The 16782-nt window shown below is 34.3% G+C and overlaps 1 long non-coding RNA gene across 1 annotated transcript; it reads right to left on the bottom strand.

Annotated features, from left to right (window-relative positions):
• Positions 1 to 235: 235 nt before the first annotated feature.
• LOC116094063 lies at positions 236 to 9984 on the bottom strand. The gene is made up of 3 exons (XR_004119954.1): positions 9963 to 9984; positions 7504 to 7557; positions 236 to 379 (listed from the first exon to the last, which is right to left on the bottom strand). It is a non-coding gene; the product is annotated as an uncharacterized LOC116094063 (long non-coding RNA).
• Between the last annotated feature and the right edge of the window lie 6798 nt (positions 9985 to 16782).

The following is a 16782-nucleotide window of genomic DNA, read 5'->3' as shown; positions in this document are numbered from 1 at the left end:
TGAACTCAACCCTGGAGAGAATTTCTCACTGTTAGTTAGTACCAGGACACCAAGTTTTTCCTTCTCTCTGCGTTAACTCTCAGGGCAATTCTAATTGGGGAGTGGGGGGTAAAGGGCTTTTATCCTGATAATCAGAGAAGAAGACAAATTTTTCTTTAGGACATTTTCATTTCTGCCAAATTAAAATATTCATTATTTAGTAAAAAGGTTAATAAAACAGATTACCTACACTAAACAAGAAAATTGTTTGACTTTATAGAATTCAATGTCTGTTACAGAACTTGCCACGGATGGTCAGTTTGGCAAATTTTGAGTCTTGTATCTTCCTGTAGTAGACATCTACACCAGTGACAGGAGGGTGGCACTTAGACTTCTAAACCTGTGAATGTATAAAGTAATAAGTTTAATGAAGTGAGAATATGGCGTGTTAAAACATTATAATTGTGTTTGAATCCTGAATATAAATGACCATTTTGTGGTACTCACCTTGGTAATTTTATAATTACTCAATGAATTCCTCATTGAAAAGTGTTAAATAACAGAAAATTCACAGAAAAGCTGCACTATAATTTTCCCTTCAAATTTATAACCTAAACAAAGTCTTCATCAGCAATTTTCATTCATGTGAAAATAATGCATGCTATGTCTCCATTGTCCTCATATTTTAAGATTGAGCTTGCTAGACTCTTCTCTGGATGTGCCTCATTCAAATTTCGAATGTTTGTGCAGTTCCTCCACTGGAGCAGCATTTCTTACCAAATATTTTTATCTTACTAATGTCACCAATCTGTCAAGAATTATTCTATCACAAACACTGCTATTCTAAGGGACAAATAATATGGAGTGACACAAAATTTTCCTAACAAAAACAGTTAGGCAGCATATATTGATTTAGTAACTACTTTTTGTGAGTACTCTCCTGAACTCTGAAAACACCAACATAGATAAATAATTCATAAATAGAGACCTCTGTTTAATATCATAAATTCTTCTACAGACATTGGAAGTACTATAGCCACAATATCTATAAATAATTTCATTATTGAGAGCATAGTAACAGACTTTAGTTAGTCCACACTTCTCACAGAAAATAAATATTAAAGCTCAAATTTTGAAAGAATCTATATACTATTTAATTATGTTATAATCATCTGTGACATATTGATATATTATCAATATTTTGCTTAGAAATTAATACTAAACTTGTATATGCCAGAAAGAGAATATTAGCCACATAGTATGTGATTAACCTATTCATTTATTTTGAAATGTTTAATCTTCAATAATATGAATACTAACACATAAATATTATTTTTGAGCCATATTTTCTTTTTTTCTTTCTTTCTTTTTTTTTTTTTTTTTTTTTTTTTTTTTTTTTTTTTTTTTTTTTTTTTTTTTTGAGACAGGGTTTCTCTGTTTAGCCTTGGCTGTCTTGGAATTCACTCTGTAGACCAGGCTGGCCTCGAACTCATAAATACACCTGCCTCTGCCTCCCAAGTGCTGAGATTAAAGGTGTGTGCCACCACCGCCCAGCTCCATATTTTCAATTATATACCTTACCATTTTATGTGAGCTTCCAAAGATCTCCACTGAACTAACCAGTGAATAAAGAAGGATGTCAAATAACCATATACTTTCAGATAGAATTTACAATTCAATAATGGATAAAAGGGCTGACACTAAATACACACACACACATACACACACACACATACACATATATGCATAGAACCAAAATCAGGCAGCAGATACATGAGACTGAGTAGAACTAAGATTTAGAAAGTGCCTGACAGGACAGACTGACAAAACAATTTCCAGTGTCCTGAGCTACGTGCCACTGAAAGGCTCCTATGGCAGTACCAGAGCCTGATATTTTGTTTAACACAGAAAAATGAAACTGATCTTGCAATAGCTTAGTAGTCCACTAAGACCTGGTTTTAGAGTTGCAAAAGAGGTCAATTATCCATACATACAGATACACATATATAAGCACACACACACACACAATCACATACACTCCAAAAATATCAGTGAAACCACTTTTGCCAGAAACAATTTTCACTGTGGATTTAGGGTAAAATATATATATATATGTGTGTGTGTGTGTGTGTGTGTGTGTGTGTGTGTATCGAAGACTAATAAGAAACAACTTGAAAACTCCCCAAGAAAAATAGGTTATTAACATTGTCCTTATTTACCTTCTAAAGCTAGAAGCTAAGATCCTGTTGCCTAAGAGGCCACATATTTGGACACAAAACTTGGGTGTGTTGGGCTGAAATTGACCTGGCAGCCTCCTGCCCAGGCACTGACTCTAATAGTATCAGAAAGTGCTAGAGAAGTTTCCAAGATATAGGAACAATCAGTAGTCCACAGCTACAAAGAATGTGCAGCACAACAATGGCTTGATTGGCATGATATGCCAAAGTTATACTTGAGCAGGGGGGAGTAGCACATAACTGTTTGCTTGGATTATATGTTAACTCAGTAGAAGGGAGTTCATGTCAGATACTGTAAACCTAGCCAATCATGCTTGGATGGAGAAATCGTGGAACTTCGACAAAAACCTACTATGGTCATTTCACTCAACCAATACAATTTTATCTGTATTCTAAATACTTATCCTTACACTAAAAGATAAGTGTAGTTCTCACCCCTCATTAAATAAGCTTCTTTTTCTAGCCAAGATGAAAAATGATCCACAGCTAGTCAAGTTCAGAGTTCAAATCTCAATTGATACATCTATAATAGAATTGCTACAGAGAAAGCTTAGTAAATATTGTGGGAAAGGAGGAAGAAAGATTGTAAAACCTAGAGGGCAGCACACCTGCTATAGGATATCTTCTGGACATGATAGGAATAGTGCACCCATGAAATCTCTAAACTATGCTAGCCTAAAACAGGTCTGAAAAATAGTAAAAATATTAGACATGCCAAAATCATTTCACAAGGTTCCACATGTAGATCAAGAGCTACAGAGATCTATGTATCTGAGGAAGGAAGAATCTATATTTTCAAGGAATGAAACCCTAGAAAGATTGTCCAATCTCAAGTGGTCAAACCTAAACTTATATACATACATACTAAAAAACCCACTATCTCACACACACACACACACACACACACACACACACACATATATATATAAAACATGCATGCATATGCCTGTTTATGTAATAATGATGATTAACAAAGAATCCATAAATTTGAGTGGTGAGAGACACAGGAGGAATTGGAGGGAAGAAAGGAATATAGAAATGATGTTAATAGAGTACTCTTGTATGAAATTCTCAAATAACTAAAATATTTAAATATGTTATACCTAAGAAAAGCTTAAATATATCATACGTAAGAAAAATATTATACACACATATGAAAAAATAAACTATCAGTAAGCTTACTGAATTAAAATATTTTATATAATTACACAGTAATGACTGATATTTTGCCATTAAAATAAAAAATCAAGTAAAAAAATAATCATCTCTATCACAAAAGATCACAATTCAAAACCAATTCACAATTCAATGAAAGAGGTCAAAACAGTTTGAAAACATCTGGGAGACATACACTAAGAGGAGTGAAGTGTGCAATAGAAGTAATGCCAGTCATCATGTGCCTCTGAAATAAAATATACAACTGGAGCAAAGTCTATATGTCAGCATGTTATTTGGAAATGCAGCTGCAGGGAAAAGGAGCCAAGTGGGAAAGGTAATGAGGCAGGGAGAAGGGAGAACCAAAGAGCCAGCCACTTTACCAATTCCATAAAACAGGATGAAAGCATTCTTTAAAGAAGAACTACTTCTTAGATAGTTTCCTGAGGCATCTTATCTCTGAACCACCTTCTCTAAGGTAAAATGGGAGAAGATCAGGAGGCTTTGTTAACTCGTTATTCAAATTGTAACAGTCTGCCAGAAATTAATGCACTGTAAATGGATACAAGCCATTAGAACATCAAAACAAAGGATCTCAAGAATTTTGATGATCTCTAGGATTCTTTGGCTAGGAGAAGAAGAAAGGCTTTTCTAGTAAACTCTTGTCTAGGGAAAACAAATCTACAATTTGTAGAGACAATAATGGGCATTACCATATTGTGATTGATCTACTTCTATGTATCTATACCAGACCTTCAATTGAGTTTAATCTCACAACAGGAATATGAAAAAGAGGGAGTAGTAACTGGATTCTTTACCTCCCAAATTTGATGACATTTAATAAATCTACTTCTTTTCATTTATATGATGGGTTATCTATTTCAAATAGCTTTCAAGGATGAGTAACAACAGCTGCTTTCTTTTTTAATTAGATAATTTCTTTATTTACATGTATTATGATAAATCCTTTCCCAGTTTCCCCTTCGAAAAAAAGGAGAAAAAAAATAACCCTGTCCCTCCTCCCTTCCCCTGCTCACCAACCCACACTCTCCTTCTTCCTGGCCCTGGCATCTTGAGGCAAAAATGTGATTCTATGTTTTATATGAAAGACCTACATGCCTATATTACCCAGATGCCTGCCTTTCATTTTGAGAACTTATAACTTTTCCATATTAATGAGAAATAACATCAGTCAGTGCTTGCTATCCATGGACAAAATGATAGCCTGATGATCTCTAGAATTCTTAGTCTAGGATGAGAAGGGAGACTTTCCTATGAACCTCTTCTCTCTGAAAAAGGAATCTACAACTTTGCAGAGACAATAATGTGTAAGTGGTAGGCAAGACAACTACATTGTAGGACTGCTTCCATGTGTAAAGGCCTGATTTCCATGCATATAGGAAGTATATATTCCATGTTTATAACTTCTTGAAAATGGCTACAGGTAAACAATCCATTGATATATACAGAATCAAAGATGATGTCATCTTTCTCCTTGACACAAGTTTTAATATCAAGGTAAAGCATCAATACCTTTGTTGTCAAACTTGGGGCCCTTTTTAATATTATCACTGGAGGAGCCTTTGCACAACTACCAAAGCACTCTGCATTGGTTTCAAAAGCCTTCAAAAAAATGACAATCAAATTTCAAAATTGTTAGACAGGGAAGTTCTTGTTATGGTATTGTACTTGAAATAAAGCAAATTATAGATAACCTATGCACATTTCATATTGCAATTTTTATTGCTACCAAATGCTTTGTCTTTTCTTTTTAAAAATAGAGGAGTTGGGGGAGTGATAGGATGATAACTTGTATAAAAGAAATTCAATAAATGGTCCAAGTCATACAGTTGTTAAGCAACAGAACCAGAAAGGAAACTTAGGGGTTCTAATCATTGCCAAGCAAAGAAATAATGTTCAGTACATTTCTATTCCAAAATGGTAAGAAGCAGATGGTACTGGCTGGATTCTTTAAGCTATAAACAACAGGTGCACAAACACTTGCGTGCACAACCATATGCACGTGTGAAATCATACAGATACTCTGAAGCAAACATAGATTAAAATGACTCAGCACTCATTACCAGAAAATTTATATTCCTCTTTTGGTTATTTTTAATATATTATAGATCAAAGTTTAACAATCTCACCTCCTGTTGATTTTTTTTTTTGTCCCTTTAATTTTTGTGTTTGACTTTTTAAATAAACTTTTCAGGCTATGGAGTTAGTTCACTAAGAAAAGTGTTTACCACATAAGTATAGATATTTGAATTCAGTCTTCCAAAATCATGTAACAAGCCCCTCATATATACTAGCACTTATACCCCAGCATTAGAGAGGCAGAAACAATCAGGAAGAACCCTAGAACCCTATAAGTAAGCATAGTCTACGTGGTAGGCTTCAGGTCAATGAGAGAGGTGTGTTTCATAAAACACAATGGTGTCTGAAGATAATAACCTAAGATTGTTAGTTTTTTATTTCCATGTCCATGAGCACCCACATGCAGTCACACCAACATTCACACACACATACACATGCGCACATGCATACACACACACACACACACGCACACACATGCATACCCACACAGACACAAATAAATAAAATAAAATAAATTTTCTATAATTATTTTGTAGATACGCTACGGATGACTGCATTTTTCATATAAAACCTAGCAGAGGGACTCCTATCATAAATACGGACACATATTTGTTAAGTAGCACTCTTTGCAGATGACAGTCCCATTCTTTTACTATGAATTCAGAAAATAAAAACCTATAAAGGGGTGGTTCAGTGGTTAAAGCTATGCAAGCAAAAGGACAAGCATTCAAATCCCCAGAATCTAATTCATGCTCAATAACCTGGCAGGCCACTAGTAACTCCAACCTTACAAAATAGAAACACGGATCTTTACAGAAAATTGAGTGTCTGAGAACTCTGCTTTTAATTGAGAAACCCTGCCTCAAGGAACAGGGCAAAAGAAAAATCAAAAATGACCCAGTATCAATTGGGAGCCTCCACACACAAGCTCACACATGTGTTCAGTTTCTTTACTTCTACTCAAAGATGTACCAACACACATGCATACATGAATGAACACCACACACAATTAGGAAAAGGAAAAAAAAAGAAAAAGTGAAGCAGACAAATTTAGAATATTGCCATTGACTTTATTGTTCTCAGTGTCTACCCTCAGATAAACTGGGTCAAAAATAGTTAAAATACACTAAAATTGTGAAATGGCTTTTAGTGTATAACTCGGGAATGGGAAGTAAATGTGTCAAAATTTAATCTGATTGTTCAGTCTTGCTTTCAAGCTTTCAGAAGTATATAATTTTTAGTTCATGCTGTGTTTAAACTTACAAATCTTCAGACTTTTGCTATAAATTACTTCAGGTCACTTTATGTTTTAAATTTAAAATATTCTTTGAATTCTTTTAGTCTAAAATATTGAGCAAGGAAACAGTGAACATTGCCAGAATTGTAATGTCACAAATAACTGGGACCTTTAGAAACAAAAGTCCTAACAGCCAAGTGACAAGCTCTTTTAGTTGGCAATGTTTACTCTGTCCCAGCAAAGATGAGCTGGACAGACATTTTGCATCTGACAAGTGTCAGTAGGTTGTGAAGCCAAATCTTGGCTTGAAGTTTTCTGGCTATTTGCAATACAGGCTTGTTCCAAGGTCACAGAGGCTAAGCTTAGCTTTGCATTTGCTGCCAGACTGTATCAATACATTTCTGAAAAGTATACTGCACCCAGAGACCTTTATGAGCTGTGGTGCCACACAAACTGCTTGCCTCAACCAAAGGAACGGTTACATTGACAAAAACCATTTGCTATGTAACATAGATAGATACCACACCTAAGATATATAAGAAAGAGCCTGTTGGGGCGGAGTTTCAACTTTGCTTGGTTTAGTTTTGGTTTTGAATGATAAAATCCTCGTGCATAGTCTTGTCTGGTCATATCTCAGTGATTGTCAGAAGCAGGAAAACAGGGTCTGACAGACTGGTGGGTATACCAAAAAAACAACAACAGAGTGTGGTAAAAGCAGTGAGTAACATAATGGCCTAGGTTCAGAAAATGTGACTGCAACGACAGCCTGAGGCTGGTGGTTTCTCTGTAACTTACAGCAGTGAATCCAAAGCAGGCCTCTCTTGCGACTTGATGGATGACCGCCACAAACTAGGTCAGAGAAAGGCCAGAGACAGTTACAAAGACATACTGCCAGCAGAGTTGAGGATAGGGCATTTCCTATGTTTTGTCATAAGAGTGGCCAGTTTCCAAAGATCACAGACATTACAGGGTAAACTCTAGAATTCATGGATCTGAGTGAGTGCAAATAAGTGGAGGAGACATCACACTACACAAAAAGACAAGCAGCACTCAAATGCTTGTACATATCAGCATTTCAGATACAAAGCCAGCTTCTTCATTCAATTTATTAAACTCAGTAAATGGAAGAAGGGCACAAAATAATTCATTAACACCTCAAAAGATATACTCTTCAGCATTGCATGGAGTCTTTGTATCAACTTCATTATTTAGATTCTGTTTTATGTTAAGTTAGGTGGCTTTATGGATTGTTTACTTTCTGTGAAAGTTAAATGCGTCAGGACACTGACTTTAGTTATAATGGGCAAACAAAATAGTGCAATCACTTTTATACAATTGTCATTTTGTTTTTTGAAACTCGGTTACTTAAAATTACTAGTAGTGAATATTGCTATCATACCTAGCAATATGCATTAATCTCTGGAAAGCACCCTCAATTCTGGGAGGTTTCAAAAGAATTAATGAAAATATTGAAAATGTTCAGAGCAGAGAGTCTGCTGTCACAATTGCTTGAGAAATTTTGTTTATGATGAATGTTATTTTCATACTGTCATCCCAAATCATATTTTTTCTAGAAATGGTTTTCAAATTGGTAAACATATTATCATGATTATCCAATCAATGCCTGTTGCCAGAGAAAATTTATTACACCAGTAATTTAGGAAAGTATTGTGACAGAATCACACACCTAATCACTGGCTAACAGAAGGAGTTTCTAGGAAAGTGAGTAAATGCTTAAAGACCAGAGACAAGCATGTAGTGTGGTGGAGTTATTAAAGAAGGCACAAAACAATGAAGATATTACATTAGGAGAACAAATCAACTCACTCTCACGGGAATAAACACAAGTTCAAGGCACAGAATAATTCTGGTGTAAAGTAGAAAATTTCCCTATGTCACAACTCAGCTTCTCATTTTGTCATCTTCTCTCTCACATAGTCTGACAGCGTGGTTGCTCCAACACCTCAGCCAAACATGAGGACAGCTACCACTTCCAACACTCTAAGGGTTTCTGGTGTTTGACTGGCAATAATAGGCCTGTGAGCCCGTTTCTACCTTTAAGTAAAGAAATACGTTAAAGAAGCTACTTCTGTTCAGAATCTCAGATTGGATCTTGTTGATAACAACTCTATGTGGATTGTGAGGATCTGATTGCAAAACAGTAGCCGTGAAGATAAAAGAATAGGAGAAAAATAAACAATAGTGTTGTTGAGATGCCTGAAGAGGTAAAGATTCTTCTCACCAAGGTTGGTGATACGAGTTGATTTCCCAGAAACTGCATGACCAAAGTTGGAAGTTGTCCTTGAACCTCCTCATGTATTCCACAGTACACACAAATCCAAGTACACATAATAATAAGTATATATAAATTACTTTATATATATATGTATACATATAAAGTATATATAAAATAATAACTATATATAAATATGAAGAATAAAGACTGACTTGGAAGAATGACAATCATTCAAGGGCTATAAGATTTGCCTGTTTAAAATCTATAAGCCTCAAATAATAGATTTGAGCTGTTGCCCATGCATCTAAGAATATCAAGACATTTCTTTAATTGTAAGAACATCTCTGTGGTCTCTTGAAATGACTAAAATCATTTTTAAAATGATTAATAAGTATACAACTTAATACTGGCATGACCAGTGAACCTGATTCTTACAAATTGAAATAGCTCACCTAAAAATATATAAACAAAATGATCAATAATACTAGAAAAGCAACTGTCGAAACCATTGCCATGGTGAGGGAGAATAAGCTGTGCTTGACTACAACCTAGAACAATCTCAAATGTCTATAGGTTGTGAGGAAAAATATAACTTCATAGAAACTCAATTATATGAATACTACAATTTTTAAAGAAAAACTCAATGAGAAAATAAATTCAGATGCATCACATCAGAACTCATTTTATTTCGGAAAATAAAACAATGGCAACATTGTGGTCGCTCAACATAAACACTAAATGCAGAAGTGGATATTTCTACTGTCTTTGGAAACTCCGCTATGTCATATGATCTTTGAACCTCCTGACCAGACATAGATAAAAGATGTTTTGCTAAAGCAGACATGTGAAAGAATGTTGAAACAGACACATGAAACAATGTTTTGCTGAAGCAGACACATGAGAGGATGTGTGAAGTTTAAAAAGAAAATAAATGAACCCAGAAGCAGATGTCATATTGGGTCATATTGATTTGCTTAGCTAATTTTTGCTGATGACACTGATGTATTGGTTCACCTACCATTGTGTTGTTGATCTTCACATGTTGTGACTTCATAAAGAGTAACTAACCAAAGAACTTCTCATGATATTCCAGTGGTTTGTTTCAGCTTCCTTGGAATCAGGCCAATTGGAGGAGCCTCGTGGTTTCTTCTGGATTGAACTTCTGCTGGTGATTCATTACCTAGTGAATTGGACTGCTGATACTGATCTATGTTAGTGTTTTGCTAGAGGACTGGACTGCTAACAACAAAGATTGGAATATGCCCAAAGAACTGCTGCAGTTTTTTCTCTGTCCAATCACATTAGGGCAGTGACAGGCCTGTGATTGGACAGGAATAGAGAGGTGGAGTTAGAAGTTTAGAAGTGGGGAGGTTGCAAGTTAGAGGAGAAGTAGGAGAAATCATCATGGAAGCAGGTGAACAGGAAGACGATCCAGACCCTGTGTGGTTTTAAACAGCCACAGATAGGTAAGGTTTTCACAAGGTTAGAAAAATTAGGTTAAAGCATTATCATTTGGCTCTGAAATTATTGAAATTATTGTATTGACATCTTGTTAATTGTGATCTTATTAATATATAGACTTGATTGGATAATTAGGCCTTAAGAGTCATGTTTCTACTGGGTAACTAGGCACTAGTGGGTGGTGGGCTAGAAGGGACATTGAAGCATATAAAATCCCCTATTAAACTGTTGTGTTTTATTAGTGAACCCCAAAAGACTACCACGGAGTCGACTCTGGTGTAACCACACTAGCGTCTCTTTACTTTAAGCTCTAGCTTGAGTCATTCTACCATCTCTGATGTAGCAGAGCAAGAAGGTGAAGTCCCAATCTATTGTTTGCCATTTTGTCCTATTGACAGTGTCCTGTACCTTACAGAAGCTTTGTAATTTTATGAGGTCCCATAAACATAAGCTATTGGTGTTCTGTTCAGGAAAATTTCCCCTGATCTACCTGTACCATACAGTTTTACCACAACTTCTCTGTAGTACAGCTTGAGGTCAGGGATGGTGATTCCACCAGAAGTACTTTTTGTTGAGAATAGTTCTCATTATCCTAGGTTTTTGGTTATTTCCATGAGTCTAGGGGCAAACTTAATACTATTGTTCTGCAAATGGAATATATCAATAAAATGACATCTAATGATGTTCTGGTATACTCATCATCAGAGAAACTTACTCTGAGAACTCATACAGAGGCCAAACCTGGACAATGAGCAAAGAGCGAAAGTTTTTTTCATACTCAACCCTAAATAGGGTGTCTTAACCAATCCTATCCCATAAGGGCCCAGAGAGCTATTTGAGAGAGCATGCTACTACAATGTAAGAAAAAAGAAGCATGGATACCCCCCAAAGACTGTGTCTTAAAGATGCTGCTGCAGGACTGATGCACACATGAACTCAAGAGACTGTGGTTGTATGCACAGGGCCTGCCTGCATGGGTTCAAGAGAGGAGGGGTCCAACTATTAAAAGGGAAAGTTCGCTCAGGTTTCAATTCTTACCTAAGAAGCTATCTACAGGTGGCATTTACTTGGAAAGGAAAAATTAGTTTTCTCTAGAGGAGACTCACTGGGGATATTAACCACACTTAAGGTTTTGCCCCATGACCAGCAGTAGATGGACAATACAAATAAACTCACAGGGTATTGTTTTTAGACATTTTGTCTCCTATTGCTTTGGACACATTTTTTCTGGCTTTTTACTTGTACATTATGATATCTGCTTTTGTGATTTATGAGTTTTGGTTTTGCTTTTGGGGTCATGTATCTTTCTTATGTATATCTTTTCTTCAATTCTGATTTGGTTTTAGCTCATTTTTTGTTGTTTATTTTTGTTGTTGTTTGATGTTTCCTTGCTTCCTACAATGATCAAAAAAGAGCTGCCATATTGCTATGCAGTAAGCAGGTTGAAAAATATCTGGGGGGATTTAGGGGATGAGAAAAAGTGATCAAAATATTTTGTATAAATATATTCAAATATAAATTTGTATATATACTCAATAAAATGAAAGAAAATGTCCTAGACACTCAATACATCAATATCCCTGTGAACTGATAAATTATAATAAAATTATTATTCATAAACAAACCAGGATTGAGCACACATTTCTTTGCCTGTTTAAAACATGATTCCTTTCCGTGAAAGGGATAGCTGTTTACCTATGGGGAGGAAAAGAACAACTAGGAGATACAACACCTCCTTAGAATTATGCTTCCATTAGCATTATGTTCAAGTATTTCACAATAAGCAGTATTTATAAAAGACTAATGCCATGGGTTTTTTTTCCTATAAAATATCAGGTTTTTGTTTTGACACAGTATAGCAAATGAGTTCTGATCTCAGGAAACTTGAGTGTGGATGTACTTGCTATCATTTAATATACCCATATCACCAAAAGCTGGCATTATTAAGCCTATTCGTTATTGTCTAAAGTCTTAGTATCTCCGTAGTTAATGGCCTTTCGGTATCTTGGCAGTAGTGCCATTTTTAAAATAAGTTTAATTCAACTAGATAAGAAATAAATGTGTTTGGAAACTCAGGATAAAACTATTTTAAGTATCTTCAGTTAACCACATTTCCTGCATCATTCATATAAAACCACTTGATACATTAAAACAAAACTAATTTGCTCTCTCAGGCATTGCATTTAAATATAAAATTTGAGAATACTAAATTTTACATGTCAGAAGTTATAATGTTTTAAATATATAGATATACTTAGTAATAATAAATAATGTAAAGCATGTCCAATGCTAAGACAAGATATATAATATACTTTCCCTAATTTAACATAAGACTATGTTATATTTTAAATGAAAAGATGTAATCAATAAAAATGATATAAATCATATGGCCCACACTGAAATAAGCTATTTACATATGTATTTTGCTAATCTAACATAATTTTTTGGGATCTTACTATTTAGCATGACCCATAAAAAAAAAGGATATGTAGATAAGAACAATGAACCATGGCGTCCATGATACCACGTATGAAGAAATATATATCCTTAAAGTATAACATTACATGTAAAATTATAAAATAAAAGTCATGTCAGTGTAAGAAGACGTAATCTCATGTTAACCTTTTAAGCACATCAAAAATGTTATCACATTCTACATATGAAAAGGCAGGCCAATTTACTTAGCCTCTGAAATATAAATCCTCAAAGTGAATTAGTCCAAGCAAGACTCAAAAAAAGACATTGTTAACCCCAAAGGTGAAATTTTGAATCAGTAAATTATGGTGACTTCAAGTTATTCCACAACAATAAAAACAGCCATGTATTTGCTCCTTGGATTCAGGACTAGACTCAGACACTAATAACTGACAATTACCTCAATGCAGCTTAAGATAGGGCTTAAAATATAACAAGAATATGTTTCTTTTTTCTTCTCTTGATGATATCATTCTTATTAAGCTAAATCTGGATATTAAAAAGCTTAGATTTACATTTCTTATCAGCTTAGGAACTCTAACATTTTTCCATATCTCTTGCCCATCTGTCCTTTTATCAAGATCCATCTCGTCAATTTATTTTCCTGTTTACATATTGAACTAAATATTAATTTGAAAATAGCTAGATATGTACTCACATATACTTCTATGGGACTATTCCTGGGCATAGAACTAAGGTATTTTAAAACGTTTTTATATTAAGTCAAGTGGTGTATAGTACTATATTATAATACCAATTTTAGTTTGAAAATAGCTAGATTTATAGTTCTATGGAGTTCTATGTGACTACACCTGATTATTTTAAAACCTTTTATGTTAAGTCAAATGTGACTGCATATATGTGCATATATACATATATGCATACATCAAGGACACTATTAAAAATTGGTGTAATGCTATCAAACAAATAATTTTCTATTCTCTTTCTCTATCACAAATATACAAATATATATTTTTTCAACCAATTTTCAAGGGAATAAATGATAAAGAATACTTAAGGCTGCATGACAAATGATATTCACTGTTGTGAAAAGTTTTGAGTTTAGACCATTTCACACTAAAATTCTCAGAGGATAGACGTTCAGACTTGATAGATTTGGATAAGATGCCTACAACTTTCTTACTCATGTTGATCAGTATAACATATTCAAAAGCAATATCAGCAGAGATTTAATTATTTTTAAAAATTTTACAATTTTTCTAAGCAACACCAAGGAAATGCAATAACTTGTAGCTTTGAAGATACTTCCCAAAAGTGAAACATACTTAAAGAGTCCTTCATTATGGTAAATGGTCACAAATGCTACTTTTTATCTATGATATAGAAGTATATTCATCAAACTGGGGTAACAGAAAATATGTGGAGACATTATTATGTCAGTTATTTTTAAATATGCAAACAATTTTCCTATAGAGTGTACCCCCATATAATGTGTGCATGCATTTATTTGGCTAGTATTGTATTTTCTGTTTATGTGAATATTTGATAATTAAACTTAGGATGTGGGATCACTAGACTAACTTGTAACCAAAGAAAATGGGTAAGTGCATTCACCTAAATGTTTGAGGATGTTCAATATTTAGTGCAACTATGCCTCAGTAGACAAAACAATCTGTATTCATGGACTCTCTGAAAACAAAAATCAGAACTGGATCAAGAGTAACAAAAACAATACTAGATTTTCTGTGAAGAAATTTTAGTAAGAGGCATTAGTCTGTTCATAGAATTCTAGCACAGAGAACTCTCTTGTCTGAATCATTAAATAAAATAGGGTTCGGTGGTATACAGCTGTAATTTCTGAACTCAAGAGACAAGGTTAGCATCCTCAATCTATTATAAGTTCAAAATCAGCCTGCCCTGCCAGTTCTATGTTGAAGAAAAAAATTATGTAATTTTTAATAGATAACTTTTATAATATTTGCAATTCTTAGTATCCCAGTACTTAGGGAAAGAATAGCATCCTCAGTAAGAATTTTAATAAATGTCACACATGAAATAAAATGCTAGTCTCACATAATATTATTTTGATACTCTGAACAAAAATGTGAAACCTAATAAAATGATATGACATTTCATAGAATAATATGACTATATTCCATAGAGAAAGCCAGAATGAAGAAGAATAGTGTTGGCTAATTTCTACAAGCTGAAAGATTAATGAGACAAATATAGGCAAATTAGACAAGTAGAGTCAACACATAATTGGCAAACGGTCAATAGACTTTTAATATCATACCAACGTAGCCTTAGAAGTACAAACAGGAGAAGAAATGTCAAGTTTTCATTCACATGACATGATAGTTTCAGAAAAACCATAATTTCCTAATGAAATATTTTATTATACTTTGATAATTTCATACAATTATTTTAATCATATTCACCCTCTTTTCTAATTTCTCCTACATCCACCCTTTTTCCTACTATTACAAAAATGAAATATAATATAATTTTGAATGCATATTGATGTTTCTAACTTACAATGGAAATACTCCTTATAATTCTAACTCTTCACAACTATGGTTTAACTATTTCACTTTTATGTGTGTGTATTTGTGTATGTGTGTGTGTGTTTGTGAGTCAGTCTTTGTCAGTTCTTCTACACATGCTTGTGCCTCTCAACACCTGTGTGAGCATAGATTACAGAGGAGAACTCTCACTGAATGTTCAGATCATCTGGAGACCAAGCCTTAGTGATCTTCGCTTACCTCTCTGGTGTGCTCTGGTGTTACAAGTACTATGAAGTCACACTCAGGTTTTTACTGTGTGCTGGTGAGTTAAAACTCAAGTCTTCACATTTAAGCCATTAGATGAGCCATCTCCCCAGCTCTACAATTTCAACTCAAAGTCTTAAACAAATAAAAGAAAAATTTACATAAAAGATTAACAAAATTTAAAATAATATTTGTAATGAAGATAAAGAGCATCTAGGTATCCTTAAATTGACCTACTATTTATTAACTATATTTATTATTTAATTTAAATTCATTAAATTAAAAACTCTAAGTCAGTTTTTATATACACATAGATATGCAAAATTTTCTTTATCCAGTCTTTTGTTGAGAGATTATGATTATGGTTGAGCAACTGTCCTAGTTATAGGATGGAGGATCCTGGTTGTATATACCAAAGAGTAGTATAGCTAGGTCTTGAGTAGATTGATTTCTATTTTTCTGAGGAAACTTCATATTGAATTACATAGTGACTGTACTTATTTGCATACCAATCAGCAATGGAGGAGTGTTCCACTTGCTATATACATCCTTGCCAGCAGCATGATTTGTGTTTTTTATCTTCACCATTCTAACATCAATAAGATGTAACATCAAATAGTTCTAATTTGTATTTCCATGATGTCTGAGGATGTTGAACATTTCTCCTCCCATTGATGCCCTACAAGGTCCAATGTGGCTTGAACCATTGGTCACTCCATGTGTACTCTTTGGTAGGTGGTTTAGTCCCTGGGAGCTCTAGGGGTGAAAATAACAACAATTTGACTCCTTCATTTCCCATTTGTATCCCCTTGATGCCTTTCAGTTCTCTTATTATCCCTACTAGAACTTCAGTTGCTTTATTGTGTAGATATAGAATGGCCAACCATGTCTTATTTCCAATTTTAGTGGAATTATGGTAAATTCTTCTCCATTTAATTTGATGTTGGCTATCAACTTGCTGTAAATTGGCTTTATTATGTTTAGGTATGTCACTTCCTTCCCTAATTTTTCTAAGATGATTTTGATGAAGATAAGTTGCTGACTGAAGAATGACTTAGCAGTTAAGAGTTCTACCTGTTCTTCCAGAGAATCCCATTTTGGTTCCCACCAACCTCACGGGAATTTACCACATTTCAGTTCGAGAAGGTCTAACACCCTCTTCTCTCCAGG

Source organism: Mastomys coucha, unplaced genomic scaffold (assembly GCF_008632895.1).
Source record: "Mastomys coucha isolate ucsf_1 unplaced genomic scaffold, UCSF_Mcou_1 pScaffold16, whole genome shotgun sequence".
In the NCBI taxonomy this organism is placed as follows: Eukaryota; Metazoa; Chordata; class Mammalia; order Rodentia; family Muridae; genus Mastomys; species Mastomys coucha.
This window is presented reverse-complemented; position numbering and strand designations above follow the sequence as displayed.